Source organism: Halichoerus grypus, chromosome 6 (assembly GCF_964656455.1).
Source record: "Halichoerus grypus chromosome 6, mHalGry1.hap1.1, whole genome shotgun sequence".
Lineage (NCBI taxonomy): Eukaryota > Metazoa > Chordata > Mammalia > Carnivora > Phocidae > Halichoerus > Halichoerus grypus.
Window position 1 is genome coordinate 44,964,699 of NC_135717.1, and position 6,000 is coordinate 44,970,698.

Sequence of the window (6,000 nt, forward strand, 5' to 3'; positions counted from 1 at the left end):
AGACAATTATATTATAAATGGGAGGGGAAATGGATGTACTTTTTTCTACCCTTTCCTCAAACTGATTCAGTCACTCTGGAATTTTTTTCCAAAACTAAGTATATACTTAGCATACAACCCATTGATCCCACCCCTGGGCATTCGTCCCAGAGAAATGAAAACCTTTGTCCACATAGAAACCTGTACATAGATCTTCACAGAAGCTCTGTTTTAAATAACCCAAAAATTTGGAAACAACTAAAATGTCCTACAATAGCTGAATGGTTAAAAAAAAAAATACCATTACTTTGTTCCATGGAATACTACCGAGCTATAAAAAGGAACACTCTTGTGACACACATAACAATTCTTATGGATTTCAAGGCATTGTGCTGAGCGAAAAATGTCAATCTCAGGAGGTCGTATATCATATGTTTCCATTTATGTAACATTCTCAAAATGGCAAAAATTATATAGATGGGGAGAAAATTAGTGTTTACTAGGGGTTAAGGAAGGTGGAGATGGGTGGGAGGTTATGACTATGGAGGCATAGCACAGGAGAAGATATTTGTGGGGATAGAACATTCTGTATTTTGACTGCAGGGGTGGTCACACAAACTATGTGTGTTATAAAATGACACAGAGCCACGCATACACATGGTACCAATGGCAAACTCCTGGTTTTGATATTACACTATGATTATGGAGGGAAACTGAACAGAAGTACACAGGAGTACTCAGTGTACTATCTTTGCAACTTCCTGTGAATCTATGATTATTTTAAAAAGAAAAGTGCTTTAGTTAAATTAAAAACCAAGATAATCTTACTAACAACTACCCTGTAGCACAAATCCAGTATAACATATAACTAACATACTGAATAAATAGCCCTCATTTATGTCAACACCCAATAATAATGGGAAAATATCATTTCCTCAACAATACTAGAACTATAAACTACGTAAGATTAGCATAACTAAAATATCAATATCCTTATGAAAAAAGCCATTAAAACTATTGAAGGACAGAAAAATGACAAACATAACAATTGATCAACAATGTTCTCAAATAAAAAGATCCAACATCACAGAGATTTCTGTCTTAATTCAATGTGGAAATTTAAGATTATCCCTTCCCCTTAAATAGCAACAGATTTTTAGTGAGAATTAGCTAACCTTATATGAAAGTTCATGGAGAGAGAAACAAAAGGAAAATAAAAAACTAAAATAAGGAGGACTGATTCAAAAACCATAGAACCGTAGAAAGGGATCATCCTTACAGGTATCAGAACATGTTATACAGCTTCAGTGAATAAAACAGTGAGTTGCTGCCACATGTATAGACAGAAAAACTTATGGAACAGAAAGGAAAATCTAAAAATTGGATTAAGTTTATGTAACAATGTCATAAATTTTAAAAGATGGCATTTCAAATAGGCAGAAAAAGGCTGTTCTGCTTCTGGTGGTGGTGGGCCCAGATATTCAGGGCAACTCTTCTAATGAACAGAACAGAAAAGCCAGATAAAACATCTTAGAAATCAGACTGAAGTCGTCAGAGATCTATGAAAAATTATGATGCCAAGATCTGAGATGATAAGGCATCCCCAGGAAGTGATCTGGGATTGGGAGCAATTTTACAGCTAGAAGCATCTTCTGATAAGCAGAATATGCACCCAAGAGAGAGAGGCAGGTGTATTGGCTCACCACAGAATGGTGGAGTGGGACCCCAACAAAGGAGATCATATCTGGTAAATCCTGGCTTTGGATCCGGACCCCAAAGATTACACCTGAGAAATGAGAGTTACTTAGAAAAATACCAAGCTAGCTTGAGATCATGCCTCTCCTTCAAATTGCAAAATGTGATTCAGGATTTTGTTGAGTCACCAGCCTTCTATAAGAAGTTAAGAACCATCCTCTCCAAAGGAGATAACAAATTATTCTACATGTTTCCAATGAGTTTCACAACACCTAATTCACAATAATTAGGCAGTTGAGAAGAAAATACACACGCATATGACAAGAAACAACAGAAAACAGAAACAGAGAATACAGATAAGAGATGTAACCTTCACGGACCTGGAAATAATTAGTCTTAATATGTTCAGAGAGATGAAAGATGAAATGAAGAACTTCGCCAAAAAGGTTGGCTTTATAAAAAGCAGCAAGTGGTGATCTAAAAATGAAAAATATAACAACTGAAATTAAGGACTCACTGGATGGGTAAAAGTAGCTGAGACTCAGGAAAAAAAGGAGAATTAAAAAAAAACTGCTAGCTAGATCTGCAGAAATGTGGAGAATACAATGCAGAAGAGAAAGAATGGCACAGAAGCAATACTCAAAAAAACAAAGACTAGTAATTTTCCAAAAATGAGAAAGAGGATCAAGCTGCCCATTCATTAAAGGAGTATATGACCAACGAGCAAATAAATATGTAATATTCAGGAAGTGCTTTATGACATCATGATGACATGATCAAAACCAAGCGGACAAGAAACCCTACAAGCAACCAGAGAAAAAATACGGACTACCTTCAAATGAATAGCTGGCTTCTGAGAACAAGCAGTAGAGTCAAGAAAACAATATATTTGAAGTACTGCTGAAAGACACTCCCAATCCAGAATTGTATATCCAGCCAAGATACCCTTCAAAAGTGAAGGTAAAATAATAATTGTTTTTTAGACAAACCTAACAGAGTTCATCCCCCTTAAATTTGCACGAAAGGAAATAGTGAGGAATGTCCTTCTGGCAGAAGGAAAAATGTCCCAGATGAAGGCGTAGAGTTGCAGGAAGGTGTGAGGAAGGAAAGGTAAAGATTTGAGCAAGCCAAATAAATATCAACTACATAAAACTTTAAAAAATAATATTTTCTGGAATGTAAAATGAATTTAGACACAAAAGGAGAAACAAAAATAGCTTAAGAGTTTGGGAGAGAGTTAAATGAAGTAAGAGTTATGAGATCTTTGTCTTGTGTTGAATGAGGTGAAAGTGCCCGCTTATGTTCGGTGTTCGTAAATCGAGAATGCATACCATAGCGTCTCTGATAATCTTTAAAATAAGAATAAAAATGGTTCAATTAAAAAGCTGAGGGGGGATAGAATAATAGAAATAATCTAAAATATTTACTCTAAGGGAGAAGAAAGAGCATAAAAATAGTAAGTGAATAGCATACTTGGTGGTAAATCTAAACACAAATAAATTAGCTATTACTTTAAATATAAAAGGTCTCTAAGAAAAAGGCCAAAAATTGTCAGACTAAATTAAAACACACTCACCTACACACTCACACCCACACACGAATTCTGACTCGCCATGAGATTATGTAAAGGTTCTACAAACGATTACATGAGATCAAATAAGGGTTAAAGTAAAACGCTGGAGAAAGATCTGTCACGGAAACACTGAACAAAAGAAAGGCCATGTAGCTAGATGCATCTCAGACCAAGCAGACCTCAAGGCAATGAGTGGCACAAGAGAGAAAGGGGGGCATTTCATGTTAGAAGGTGCAATTCACTAAGAAGAGGCAACAGTTACTAAGTTAAATTCATGTCCTAGCATAGCCTCAAAATACACGATACAAATAAAGAACTTTATAAGAGAGGACAGAGACAAATCCACATCACAGAAAATGTTAACACACCCTTTGACGTCAATGGTAAAATAACCAGACCCAAAATGATGACCCAGAAGGACCTAAAAGATGTGAACCAAGGAGACCCAACTGACATACCTAAAATATTATTTCCAATGTCTGCAAAAATACATTCTATTTTCTAGTATACGTAAAACATTTACAAAAATAGAGTATATTCTGGGCCACAAATCAAGTTTCCAACTATTTCCAAGGATTAAAATAATACAAAACATGCTTCGTGAAGACAGTTGAATTAAGCTAGAAATCAGAAAATGAAACAATCCCCAAACATTTGGAAAACACACAATATCCTTCTAAATAACCCACGGATCAAAGAAGAAATTACAATGAAATTTGGAAAATGTTTTGAACTGAATGCAATTTTAAAATGATCCGACCATTTCAAAACTTGTGGATACAGTTAAAGACATGCTTACAGGGTTTTGTTTTCTTTTTCAAATTGTGAATGCATATATTAGAGGGGGAAAAAACGAAAGGCTTGCGATCAGTGAGATAAACACTCACTTTAAAAAAGTAGGTAAACAATGGCAAATAAAACTCGAAAGATAGAACAACGAAAAACAGGAAAAGTAAAAGAATAATTAATAAAACAGAAAATGAATGGACCACAGAGAAGATCACCAGAGCCAAAAATGTGTTTGTTTTAGAAAGTCCTTGTGAAGCAGATCAAGAAAAAACTGGAGATGACTCAGATAACCATCATCAGTGATGGACAAGGAGATAATGTACAAGTTCATTCAAATAAATTGTATTAGGACAACCAGTTGCTATCTGAAAAAAAAAAAAAAAACAAAAGTAAACGTGATGTGTATCTCCAAATGCACACCAGGTTAAGTTTCTGATGGACAAAGACTTAATTCTTAAAAAATGCAGCCATGAAAACAACGTATAAAAACAAATAGGGCTTCTTTATATGTGTAAAGTAGGTCTTTTCTAAAGTCTGAAATCCAGTGCACATAAATAAAAGTGGATAAACTTGATTACATTTAAAAGCCTACTACATTAAAAAGGAAGTTCTTCGTAACCAAAGTTAAAACAACCCAAGAACTGAAAAAAAAAATTGTTTGGGTTCATATTTCAGAAAAAAAGAATAGTTATCCCCCTAATGAGTTAAAGATGAACACATCTAAACAAAAGTGAGGAAAGGCCATGAATGAAGAGTCCATGGGAAGGGAACAACAGGGGCCTTTAAATAGAAGAAAAGATGCTGATCTCCCCAGATACCACGAGCAAAGGAAAGCCATGATTATCTGGAACCCTGTTTTTCACTCTTGGCACAGTTCCAAGTGCGAGCTAAGTCCTGATGGTAAGGTTCGGTGGAAGGAATGTGCGCATCCCTGCCTTTGCATCTGCAAGCGCATTCAACCCCTAGGCAGGCACTTTGACAACACCGTGGAAATCGCAAGCGCATAACTGTTTTTGAACCCACAGTGTAGCTCTTAGGATTTCCATTTATGAGTTGAAATACGTGCCCTGTGACATGCGAGCAAATCATGCAAAACATTGTCAACAACCTCAACTTTCGTTAACAGGAGGTTGGCGAAGTCAATTATGATGAATCCATGCAGTGCTGAACTATAGAGTGGAAAGTCTGAAAGAATAAAAAAGGACTCAGTATTATAAGGGAAAACCTCTAAGATGCCTACTTCTAGGTGAATAAAAAACAAGGGACCAGACAATGTGTCTTTTATGAAAACATTTTTTTAAAGGCCTCCTTTTAAATGTAGCACTGCACATTCATACCTGCTTGAACAGGCACCTGTTCCTAAAGAGGCACAGAAGAAGGGAGACTAGAGGGCTGGCCTAGGAGTGCTCAGAGGAGGAGCCAGATGGCTTGGGCACAGTGACCATAAGACTTTCCTTAGTGCATCTTTAAACATAAATATAAAAGGTATAACAGATATGCACGTACTTAATTATTTTTGAACAGCATCATGCATTGTGCAATTTCAGCCCCTCTTTGCAGATTCTGAGTGGACGGCACCCCGGAGCAAAACCGGAAGGGGAGTCATTCCCTTAGAACTCCATGTGACCAGGCTCTGAAAGGGCACTCCTCAGCTCACGCACTGGCAGCAAGCCTGTTTTAGAACCATGTGATATGTTATATAGTAAAAAAAATCACATGGAAATAGAAAATAATCATAAAATGAGTTCAAAACTTAAGGACTGGAAAGGCAGGACAAGGCAATCATTATTCGTAAGAGATATAATTGCCTCTATTGAAAAGGCCAAAGAATCTGCAAATATTGAATTAATGTTCTTTCAATTTGCTATCAGTGCAAACAGGAATATGTTTAATGCCATGTTTTTCATTAAACCAATAAAAGCTAATTTAGTCCACACTGAATTCTGAATGAATGAATAATTCAT